The sequence below is a fragment of the Cygnus atratus genome, chromosome 2 (genome assembly GCF_013377495.2).
Source record: "Cygnus atratus isolate AKBS03 ecotype Queensland, Australia chromosome 2, CAtr_DNAZoo_HiC_assembly, whole genome shotgun sequence".
Classification (NCBI taxonomy): Eukaryota; Metazoa; Chordata; class Aves; order Anseriformes; family Anatidae; genus Cygnus; species Cygnus atratus.
Window position 1 is genome coordinate 41,454,091 of NC_066363.1, and position 13,113 is coordinate 41,467,203.

Genomic DNA, 13,113 nt, shown 5'->3' on the forward strand with positions numbered 1-13,113 from the left:
TTAGCTGATAGAGCTTTGCTAAAGCCGGTGAGAGTAGGAGGATAGCAGGTTAAACTATTGGAGAAGTACACACTGACGGTTAGGAAATGTCCATGCAAATCTTGACAGGGTTTTTCAGGCCTGTCTTGTTCACTGCTGTAAAACTGTCTCCCAAATGAGTAAAGGGGAACTGATGTGATAAATAGGTATTTGTGTGCTGTTATATGGGGAGCTAAATCCAGGGAGTGCTGCCCAAGATATTTTGAAGATGTGTTTTATTCACCTTGTTGAGAGTGTTTGTTTTTGTTTTTTCAATCTTGTTTCAAATGAATTATTGGATGATAATTTTAAGATAGCAATCTTAAAATTCCCCTTTCTGGAAGAAGAGGACATAGAAATAAGTGCAAAAAAATAGCTTTCCTGATGGAAAGTTGTATGGGGATGAGTGACTGATTTGTCCTTTTTCAAGTTCTCTTGTCTTCATCTTTTTGTGTACTTGTACCAAACTTGGCCTCAGATGAATGAAAACAAATCTCATACTTATGAGATGTTATGCAAAAAGGTGGTACAAAGATAATCCTAACCTTGTGACTTGGCAGGGGATGAAGGTCATGTTTTCTTTTCTTCTTACCTGAAATTAAAAGGTAATCAGATAACTAAAGAAAGAACTGCATTTATGTTCCTCTCCCCCTGTCCCCCACAATACAGAAGGAGGTAACAGCAGTCAGGGAGGTAAGTTCCAATGCAGCAACATTATTTTGTACATTTATTAGTAAGAGAGAGAGAAATGACTATGTTAATAATCAGTGCAATCCAAATAATCTGCCATTTGGGAAGTGGAAACTTTCCAGTTGTAGGAGTCAGAATCGACTGGTGAAACTTGGACATACTGTTGCAGCTTGCACGGTGAAAGCTAAGGGTTAGGATTGAGCAACAATCCTATTCTATTAAACACAATATTTTTATTGCATATTACCAAAAATTGTCAATGTTGTGCATGTACCATTGACTCTGGAGCCCTATGTGAAAAAAAAAAGAATTTTTAGCAAGGAAGCTGCTGGAAGGCTGGTGAAGGGATAAGATACAGGGGAACTTTATAATAGAATAAATTAGTTGCATTTAGAAACAACATCACCATCACTTCAATGAAAAAGGTGTTTGTTTTGAGACAAATTCAGGACAATCATGAATGCCTAATTAGGACTCAGAGTTGGTGGAATTAAACATATAAAATTGTCATGTCCAAATCAGTGGAGATTGAGATACCTTCTCAAGAGACACAGCATCAATATCTACCTGTGTCAGGGTTTCTCGTCCTGCATTCTTCGGAAATCCGCTCAAGAATGAGAGTGTTTGAAGACAAATGGGTATGGTGGTGAAATTGGTTGGCACACTGCCTTTCCAGGGCCATGAGCTGACCCTGCCCATCTCCCACTGGCTCTTCCCCAGGGCTGCATTCAGCCCAGCTGCCAGAGGTGTGCAGTGTCCTACTCCACAGCACCCGCAGGCATCCCAGTATTGCTGCCTCATCCGAAGCACCCTCTGGCTGAGTCTCAGGTGGGAAACATCGGCCAAGCAATGAGCAAATGCTCATTATTGCCCCTGTTTCAGAGCTGTTTCCCTCCTTTACCCCCATATTGTACTGGTCAGTGCTAGGGGTGTGAGGTTTACAGCCCTGAAGAGGATGTAGCTAAATACTGATCACTGCCACATAGCAGCTGTTTCCTGAGTGGCAACAAAATTGTTCTGTGTTTGTGAGGAAAGAAAGGCTTATGCCACTGATCTTTTGACCTAACTTTTCAACTCAATGATTATCACACCCCTTACTCCCATGTAGTGTGTTTGCTGCAAGAATAATTTTATTCAGGACATGTTTTCCACTGAATCATGTATATTCAAGCGTAAGAAGAGGGGGTGAGTCAGGAGTCTGGTTTTAAAAATAATCTGGCAGTTTTCTAAAGCTATACGGATATTGCTTTTCATAGAAAAAGCTGAGAAATATCTGAGGTATTTGTGTTTGGCATGCTGGTCTCAAACATCAGTTGCTCAGAACGTTTTATTTGTGGAAAAGCAGTGGGGAGGAAAGAGACCCCCCCCAAGACATGTGATAACTGACAGGAAATAAATCAATCTGTATGTGTACTGTTGTGGCTTTCCCTTAAAAGAACACATTTTCCTTGTGCTGTAGACAATAGTTTAGTATGTTAAATTATGTGCTGCAATCTGGAAGGTAAATCCTTCCATAAAACTGTCAGTGTAGATCATAAGCCTGCTCACTATAACAGCACTCTTTTCTGCTTCTGCAATATTCTCCTGGTACAACATGCATTGCACACTGCTTGTGTTTTCTATGAATGATTCTTTGGTAGCACGTCCCCACGTTGCACCGTCCTTGAGAGACTCATAGTCATCACACCTCTGACAATGTGAAAGGCGGGTGTCACTAAAAGCAGTGTAATGAATTGACGGCAGATGAGCCTTGACGTGAAGATCTTTTATTCCACTTTCCTCTTTGTGAGCACATTGGTAGCATGCATCATGGATAAAATGATCATTTTTGAGACATTACGAGAGAGATATTTCTGAGGATAAACAGAGGATTAATTTTCCATGGGAAAAATGCAGGACCAAATAAAATCAGTTAAGGGAAGAAATATGTCCACTATATCCCCAGCAAAAACAGTTTTTCTGCAAACTGCATGGATACACTTGAAATAAAACACTTCTAAGAGAGATTGTCATCAGTATTTTTTTCTGTAAGACTTCACTCTTGAAGAGTTATTGTAGATATGAAAGGAAGTGAGTCCTTTGTACCTTAAACTTTAAACTGGGAATGAGACCTAAAGTCAGATTTTCACCTTTGCAATTCTAACTAAAATATCTTAAGTGAGGATTCAAGGAAAGTCAAATATTACTTCTAAGAGGAAATAAGCTCCAAACAGCCTTTTGGCTTTGAAGTTTTTCTAGATCTGTAATAACAAAGTGTACAGTTTCAGCCTACTGAGCCTATTGACTCATGATGAGGGAGAACTCTTGCCATCAGTTTCAAAATTACAGGCTGTTGGTTTGACACTGCAGACCTCTCCAGATTAACCTATTGAATCACAAAGTGATGGAGAGGTTGAAGAGATGTGGACTCATGTGGACTATGGATGTTCTCGTACCCCAAAATATTACAATTAATAAAAACTACTCAGAAGTTGGGAGAAAAAAAATCACTGAGTTATATGGGCTATTTCTAGAGAAAAATCTATCATATGCAATAAAATTGGTGTCTGAAGTGAGCATTCCAAAAGCAGAAAGCTATTATTTCATACAAATGTGAAGCTTAAAATAATGTTTAGAAAGCTGCATTTTTTTCTGCCTACCCATAAGTCAGAGTTCAGCTCAATTCCACTGAAGGACTAGCTGTGCTTTCAGAAGGTGACAGGTTGGAGTCCAAGAGAATAATGAAGAAAGAGCTGAATTACCTAGTTTAAAAGGCCAATAACTACATGTAAGTCTTTCCAGAAAACCAAAATAATGTATATGTGTTCTGATTCTTTTTCAATATATTTAATTTAATTTAAACACAATAAGATTCATTTAAGTAAAATATGATTCAGTCACTCAGGTAAATGCTGTTACTTATTTCCTATGGAAGGAACTTTTTGACACAATATGATCATTAAACCATGCTGGAAACAGAGATTTAAATGCAAGAAGTAATAATTGCATATTATTAACAACTCCAACCTCAGAACTTAAGTATTTTTCCTCTTGAAACTGGAGCTAGAAGCCATGAATTAAAAGTTTTTGAAGGTTAAATGATCTCCTGATCCTTACAGCTGATTCTGTCATGTTGTCATCCTGACCTTTGGATGCTTGTTAGAAATGTGTGGTGTTGTTCAGTGGTTGTCTTTTGGTACTGTTAAGTGTTCTGTGAAAAAAATGGAGATTTCAGTCCTTGTGTCTGGACATTTCATGAACTTCCTAAACTTGTATCTAAACTTTTAAAAGATGTCAGTTTTGGGATGTCCATTTAGTATGTCTTGAAGGAGCCTGTCCTACAGAGGTTTAAGTACCTACATCTCTGAAAATCATGTTATTTTGAGTTATTAGAAGATGAGGACTACATTTTTGAAAATCTAGGCCTAATATTGTAAGTCATAGATTTATTTATCATAAGGGATACATTTAGAGTATTTCTACAGAGAAGAATTATGTTACTGATATACTGTGGGTGATGTAAAGTCCCCTCAGTTTAGTTTTTAAAAGTGTTTTAGAGAACTGTAGTTTTTTTGAAGTATAGTTTTATTTGCTAAGAACAGCTTTGTGTTGCACATCTGTTGACAAAGACTTATATCTAGTTCTACTATAAAATTGTTGCTGTTTTATGTCACTCATGATTTGTTATGAGCAATAACAAAAAATTGGTTGTGTTCTCTCAGGGAAGTGTTTTGCTTCTTGTCTTAGTTCTTTGTAGGGCCCCAACTTCATGTCTGCTCTGTGTATTCCTTCTGTGCTGCAGTTCCTACCAATTTCAGTAACAACAGTTGTACAGTTAATGCATTTAATAGGATCATCCTTCAAAAGATAGTCTTACAGTTGTGTGTCTTTGAAGTATCATTTATCCAATTGCTTTTGTGCCTGATTTATTTTAGCATATAAATTTTGAAAGACTGGTAAAATTATAGCTGAAAACTAAAATGATGTTGTTTCAGAGCTACCCTTCTTGATTGGGAATGTCACAGATGTATATTTTTCAGTGACTCCTTGTGAAAGCAGCTGCACCTTGGCTGGTGCACTAATGGCACAGTGGTGTCTGGCTTATTGCAGAGATCCTTTATAGCAGTATTTACATTGTGCCAGTGACTTGGTGTGGTCTGCCAGTGCATAACTATGAGACAGAGAACTCCAACTGACTCATTAAATGATCTTATAACCTCCTTTATGTGTCAGAATGTCTTAGCCTACGGAAGGACAGATAAGGACAATGCACTTAGTGGCTTGCCAATTTTCCTTTATGTTTGCACTCACTTTTCCCAAGGATACAGACAGCTATAAGTGCCACTTTTAACAATTGCATATAGTAATTTGGAGATATCCCCTTAAAAAGGTCCACTCAGGAGTTTTGCAGCAGCAAATTTAAATTTACATTTTTATAGTTATTTTATCCCAGGATAATGTGCTAAAACTGGTCAGCACTTTATGTAGAAAAAGTCTCACAAATGGAGATGCGATGCAGTGTGCTACAGCCTTGCAAACAGAATCACACCTTTTTCTATGCCAGGTAGCAAATGGGCTTGGGCTTATTCATTTGCAAATGCACAGGTTACGATGAAAGTAAATATGCAAGATTTCAGCCCCTGTGGCCTTGAGGATAATGGAGGCAAATAGCAAGTGGATGTGGAGAAACTTCCTCGCTTTTTAAAGTTACTGAAGGCATCTGTGCTATTCAGCAGGTTACGTCACTGGTGGAAGAGGAAACTATGATCTTATTGATGTCAGTGAGAGGTTATCCAATGACATCAGTGGGTCATGGTTCCCGAGATATGTGGAAGACATTAACTGCATTATTTTCTGAAATTCTGCATGGCTGGAAAATGTGTTTCATCGCTATGACAGCAGAAGCAGCAGAGTGGAGAGTTTTTAAAGTTGTGGCACACACCAAAAGGCTGGCAGGCTGGCTGCAGGAGGTCCTGGAGGAGCTCTGCCTGACTCACAGGGATTTGTTTTCCGGTTTCCTCAGAAATCCCACCATCCTTTCCAAGTTCCTTGGTCCACCCCAGGAAGAAACTCAATTTTTGCTTGTGAAGCAGTAGAAAAAGCGTATACTCCTCCATTTGGATTTGGAGCTAAGAGAAGTTCATTGCAGTTTTGAGTCCATAATTATGATAAAAAAGAACATTCCAAAAAAGATACTTTAAAATTTAGATAAATTCTAACAAGGCTGACACTTTAAAATAAAATATTGTGGGGCTTCAGAAAAGTATGTATGGTTAGGGCTTTATTATACTCAGGTTTTTGAACTTGAATGCTCAGATGGGCATATGTGTGTAAGGTCTGTATGTGCATACGTTTCAAATAAAGGAGACTGACAGTCTCCTGTCTGTGATATATAATCACTAATTATGGAGAGAAAGATAGGAGAAAGTTACTCGGGTAAGGGCAAGTGGCAGACAGGGCTGATGTGCAGCAGCAAGACAGATACCTGCTGTATTCATAATTCTGTGTTACAGTACATCTATGCATGTTACAGTGCACAGATAGTGGCACTGGGGGAACTGCACACATGAACTCAGACCAGTGCTGATATTCTTTGTGGAAACATCATCCACATTTTTAAAATAAGCATGAAATACCTGGCAAGGTAATGTAACAGGCAGTTTTGCTACTTCTCCTGGAAATGGGTCATCAGAACATAAAAATCTCCTTGCAACATGACTCCCCCAAACTTAGTAAGACGTAAGGTAGGGCCTGTGCCTCACCTTTTTTTTTTTTTTTTTTTTTTGACATGTTTGCACATCAAGGCAGGCTGTAAATGAACAGCATAATAAACTAAACATGATCACTCCAGACATGCCACTACTACTTCCCAAAAGATGCAATCCATACAGCTGCACCACGGTGTGCTGGCGTGGCTAGAAGCCAGAGAAGGCAGCTTGAAGTCTGTAGCAATAACGGCACACAAAAGGAAAATAACGTGGGGTGGGGAGAAAGAAACTGTCTGTGAACCTCTGAAGGTCCTGGTTTCTCAGTGCCAAATCATAAGGAAGAACAGGCAGATGAACTGAAAAGGAAATAGAAAAAAGGAGGGGAATCTTAAGTTAAAGAGGAGAAGCTATCCAGCCCACTCACTCCTTTGGGTATTCAACTGACCTCAGAAGCTAGCTGAGATGCTGGAGCACAGAAGCAAATTTGTTTTTCTTAAAAATCATTAGAATGCATTTGTTATTCTGTCTTTTCAGTATGTATTTCAGTATAGCAGATATTAGTTTATTCTTATTTTTTTTCCTAGTTGTAAAGCCAAGTCTTGGCAACCTGATGTAAGAAAGCCATCCCTCTTTATGGGAGCAACAATCCTTAAATCAGGACATTGAAATAATTTGTCAGTTACCAGTACTCCAATCCATTTTCTCCTAGAGTCCATAGAGTGAGAAGCAGAATTTCTGCTTAATTGTGCAAGTTGGCCTGAGCTGCTTATATGAAGGCTGGGGAGGAAAATCTACCCTTTGGAGGGTGATGTTAGCAGGTATGCAAGCAGTACGAGGGAACATGCATGATCTCCAAAGGAGTTTGTAACAGCAGTGCCAGGAGTATCTGATGTTTCCAAGGGCTGGTACAGCTCTAACAATTTACTGGTGGGGCACTCTGCCCTAAAATTCTTTAAATTTATTAAACAGGTCTATCAGTCTCTCTCAATTTTCCTATAAACACTTTGTTCTATTGCTAGGTTACAGAAGGGTTTTCTTTACCCTCTGTACTTGTGGTTCTGTATGGTTATTAGACTGAAAAGAAGCTGAGCCCTTTGGTAGGTAACCAGTAGGTTTGAAATTAATCAACATGCAAAAATGACTTAATTTTTTTTTTCCTTGCTGGGGAGTAAATTCAGAGCAGTACAGTGGTGGGTTTTTTTTTGTTTTGTTTTTGTTTTTCATAGCTTTTGTATGTTGTGGGCCTGTATGTGGGCTGTATGAATTGCATCTCTTGGGAAGCAGTAGTGGCGTGTCTGGAGTGATCATGTTTAGTTTGTTATGTTGCTCATTTACAGCTTGCCTTAATGTACAAACATGTCAATTAACAAGCTAAATATCAGAGCTTTTGTGTAGGGAGAAACCTTTGCCAGATACTGGTAAGTAAATTTCAAAACAAATACGAATCTGACCATCCCACTTCCCAGAAAAGCCTAACCCAAGTTAAAGATAATTTATTTTATGATATTATTTCTGCTATCATGATTGGAGCACAGTTCTCTCATTGAATGACTTAGTCTTCTGCCCTTTTCCTAGCTATGGAATTGAATAACTCTCTACATTGCCAAACAACAGCAATTTTTTTCTCCATCTAAACATTTTTTTCTGATTTATTTCTCAGATTAATTTTAGTGAAATAAAAAAGTTCTGACCAGAGCAACAGCACTAGAAAGCTTTGTTAAAGTAAGTCTGGCTCCAGTGAATTTGCTTTACGCAGGCTTGAGTCTCACACCTGAAAGAGAATGCATGGATCGTGAGCAGCAAGAGACCTCTAAATCCTAATCCACAATTTCTGCTGGAAGGCACAGATTAGAGTAAGAAGAGGTAAAACACTATTGGACTTCTTTAAATCATGCAGTGTCAGTGGAGTTATTGAGGCAGGCTTCTTGGCTGCAACTGCCCTCTGCAGAAATTTGGTGAACGGAGTCTAAGCCTAAATTTAAGCACTCAGTGCTGAATTTCAGAGCAGAGAGAACCTCACAGACAGGGATGCCTGAGCTCTGTGCAATCCTTTCGGCTGAGAGAAGCCTTCAGAGGGCTGCAGCACAGCCACTGAGTAATCAGGCCAGTAATTAAGCTCCAGTTCTCTATTTCTGTTTATGTTCACACTCAGAAGTAAAGACAAGCTAATTCTTTTGAACTTCGTTAAAATAGGCCTAACCCATCAGGCCAGAAAAGGAGCAGTGATGCCTGCTCCATCTCTAGGAAGATGCATTTTGATGGTTTGGCAGAGCTGAATCTTGGCAACGAACTTTAGGCTGATGAAATGATGATGTATCTGATTTTGAATTAGTCTAATGACCAAATTCAGAGACAGTCTTGCACTGTAATTATATGGAAAACTGCATTATGAGCTGTAATACATACTTTAGTGGTAAACCCTTATACAGTTCAGGCAGGCTGACTTTTCAGCAAGTTGTGAGTGCAGATGTCACCATCCGCATACCATGTGTATGACACATGGTAACAGTTTTATACCGTTAATATATGTCCCCTCAGCAGCACATTAACATTCCTTGCTGAGCATAGCTCATGGATGGGCTCCAGCTTCTGAGACTGAGGTTGCATTTTAAAAATTGAATATTTTTGCATTTGTTTACACTCTTTTTTTTTCTGTGAATATTCAAAGAGATGAGTCTACTGGCAGAAATGTTCATGGAAACAGCAAATTGTAAACTAACATTAGAAGATACTGCAATGCTTTGAGAACCTGACCATGTGAGTTAACTCCATCTGGGCAAAGAGAAAGGATGGTTCTTTGCAAGAATATTAAGAAACAGTCAAAATTTTAGTTTTTACTTTTTTTTATAAACCTTCTTCAGGAGAAAAAAAGTATATGCTTTCTGTAACACTTGAATTGGGGAAAAGGAAATTGACATTCTTGTCCTTCAGAAAATTCCTATTTCCAACAAACCCCTGCTGTTATAAATCTGACAACTTCTGAGACTATCAGTGACAAATTTCATGCAGGTATAGGAATAATGTGAAAGCAAATGCAGCGCAGCAATAAGATTACATCTCCAAGGCTGGTTTCCAAAGCTGCTCCTTTGGTGTGTGGTTGAGAAGAGCAATAAAAGTCTTGGTGTGCATTAGTCAGGGAACAGCTGAGAAGCAAATTCCTTTGCACTGCCATGATCTGGGTGCACAGTCAGGAATAGTTTTGCTCACCCTGGGGCATAGTCTGTAATATCCTGATAACGTAAGTTACAAATATGGTGGGTTTTTGTTTGTTTGTTTGTTTTTTTAGGGTCTTCCCTATCCTTCTCTTTTCCCTTTCAGAGTCCATTTTCATCATGTGTTTGTACCAGACGGTATTAATTTTGCTTGATTGTTTTGTCTTTACTATTTTGACTCTTTCTTCCCTTTTCACTTTTCATTCTTCATGAAGCTGAATGTTATTGCTTAGCATCCTATTCTTTTTATCATCCTCATTTCATATCTGTCCATCAGCATTAAACACTATCAGTTTTCAGCCTTTGAATGATCAAAGCAATTCAGGTTCTCTACTGCATCTGTTTTCCTTTGTTACTCATTCTTTCATTGTTTCTATCATTCATGCAAGATGCGTCTGCCTTTTCAGCCTTTTCCCTGTGTTTCATGTAACTCTGTTTTAAACTTTCTAGGCCATCTTACCATTCATTTCACAATTCCCACGCCTCCGATTTTGTTATTAACCTTGACTATGAGACATTGTCAAAAATGCTTTCAGAAGTGAAAACAACACAGTCATGTGAAAGGGAAATCTTCTGATACCTGTTAAAACATGTCTTCTTTTTAATTTTGAAGGTCATTGTGTTCATTATCTGCAACTATTGGCTTTTTGGAGGTAACTACAGCAATCAGAGGAAAGGGTGTTTTAAAATGTAAGTCTCAAAACTGTGAGCATTGAGTCCCTCTCCCATCCCAAGAATACAGGCATGTTTCTTCTTGCTGTTCTGCAAATGAAAGCCATCTCTTAAGGCTCTCTCCCTGCCATCACGAGCAAGCCCACCTCTTTTTTTTTTTTTTTTTTTTTTTTTTAAATCTTGTCCATCACCTCTGTGGGTATCTGCAGAGGGTTTACTTGGGACTGGGTAACCTCAGGGAATCAGCAGCTCTGGTAGCACCTGAGTTGTGTTTTGAGTGGGGATCCAAACCAAAGCTTGAGTCCCAAGTATGTCAGAGTGCAAACTGGTTGCCACCATGGTTTTCGTGGTCTTCATGAAAAATCTGGGTCAATTCGGAGAAGAAATTTCAAGCCCTTAGTACAGTCACTTGTTCTATATTATTACAGCCCACTTGCTAATGCTGCTGAGCAGGCTGAAGAGAGGTTGGATGATTTTGTCCTTGGGCACCTGTGCCAGACTGGCTAATTTACATAAGTTAGCCTTTAAAGGTGCAAAATATGATTTACCTTTGGTATTTGCTCTTCATACATAACTGCAACCTAGACAGCCTTGTCATACTCTGCTTTATTTCATGGTGCTGCCTGTCCAGGTATATATGAGCAGGTCTGAACTTCTAAAGCTCTAAGCTTTGGTATGCCTCTTGGCTGAAAGTGATGTAGTAAAACTCAGAGTTCATAACAACCTTTCTATGTCAAAACACTAAAGTTTTACATTTGTCTAATATACTTTTACTTGGACCTTAGAACTCTCATAAAGTATTTGCTCACGTTGACAATTTTACCTGTTCTCCTAACACAAAGAATCCTAGTTATTACTTAGTCTGACACTTTTGGGCAATGAATTTCATGGTAATTATTGTTCTTACCCTTTGCTTTCTTCCCTCATATAACATTGCCTGACACTTTCTATAATTAACCAGAAAAGCTTAAATATTATCCACAATTCACTGCTTTCTGCCAGAGCTAAACCTTACTCTTCTTTCCATGTCTGTCTGGTTAAAATGCTAGATGCGCTCCACATCAGCATGGCCAATATGAGCTGAAAGGGACCTGCCTTTTGTCTGACCAATCATTTTCGTCACCCAGTACTAAAGGCATCTTGAATTAACTATCTTGAAGTGTTGTGACCTACACTTATATTTTTCAGATTAGTTACGCAAATAGCCCCATTCTTAATGGAAGATGGTGAGGGGTGAGAACCACTGCTACATTATATATTTACAGAGTACTGTAAAATCCTGCTTGGAAGTCATTCCTTGCACCATCAGAGGATGAAGTTAACCTAAGCTATTCCAGGCTGCCTTGTGGGGACTGCACAGTACCTTTTCCATCTTGAGTAAGGTCTGTGGTGGAAGTCAAGGTGATTATTTTTCCCTAAAGAACTTTGCTTTATTTTAATCCAGGCATACCATCTCTGTCATTCCATACAGCAAAGACAAAATTTACGTGGTCTTAGGGTGGAGCAGCAGGAAGTCCCAGATCAGTCTCTTCTTACCCAGCTGAGATGAGGTCAGAAAACAATCCCTGTGGCAATTGCTTGCATGTTAAATCTGAGTGCTGGGGCACTCCAACATGCTTGATAGGAAAATCTGTAATCACATAAATAGTAATAAGAAATGTTTCTTCTTACCTTCCCTCTCCAAACTTACAAACTTACGTATTCCAGAAATTACAATGGTCTGAAGTATAGGATGAATTGTATTGAACTTGATGTTCTTGATGGTGTTTTCCAACCTACATGATTCTACAATTCTATGATTCTACGATACTCTGTATTTAATTTTTTGGCAAGTTTAAGATGAACTCTTATGAAAACCAGAAATACAAACTTTGTTCAAGTTGGAAGAAAAATCTTCATCTGTTTGAGGTAGACCCTTAAGGAAGGATAGTAGGGAATTCCATAGTGATCACTTCTTACGATTAAAAGAAATAAGATGACAAATAGCACTGAGAATTTTAGAAGGCCGTCATGTAAATCAGGCACATCACTGGTAACCTTATCTAGAACAACATGTACTGTTCTGCTGCTGTGTCTTAGAAAAGATTTCTTTAAAATAATTTTAAAAAAATAGAGGAAAGGGAAGGACAACAAGCTTTCTTAGCAGCATAGGAAACTTAGAGGTTTCCTTAGATGAGGAAAAAGAAAAGAAGAAAAGATTAAAAGCAACAGGAAACAACATCTCTGGGACACAATCACTGAGCAATAAGATATGTTTCCATTTCTTTTCACCCTCCAGGAACAATTAATCCAATGAAATTAAAATACTGCAAATCCAAGAAGAGATTTCTTATGATCAATAATCTGGGGACTCATTCCTATAAACATCTGAAGAGACTTTTTTTTTTAACTTGAACATGGAGGGGCTTTTTTTGTTGTTGTTTTGTTTGTTTTGCTTTAAAAAAAAAAAAGAAAAAAAAAAGAAAGAAGACTGGAAAACCATCCATATTTTAGTCAGGGAGGAAAAATGATTTGGGGCTTTGTTTTGAATGACATCACTTCTCAGGACAGCACCTATCACATGCTTCAGTCAACATTATGATAACCTGCAGCAGCCAGGAGAGATGGACTTGTGCATGTAATTAAAATATTTTCCTGACTCTTAGGTAGATGACCCAAATGTTACCAGTAATCTGTTGCCTCACCAAAAGCATCTATTGCTGTCTACAAACTGTAGTTAATATGGATGGCTGACCAGGGCTGGCGCAACTGTTTGTACTTTTTTTCTTTTAGTTATCAGCAGCTGATAAAGCTTGATGAAGCTCCCAGTTTACCAAGCTCCTGAGCTCCTGGTT

At 38.5% G+C, this 13,113-nt stretch overlaps 1 protein-coding gene across 1 annotated transcript in view; it reads left to right on the forward strand.

Moving 5' to 3' along the window:
• The window catches only part of LRRC3B (leucine rich repeat containing 3B), a 212,321-nt gene that overhangs the window by 41,521 nt on the left and 157,687 nt on the right, over positions 1-13,113 (forward strand). The window lies entirely within an intron of this gene.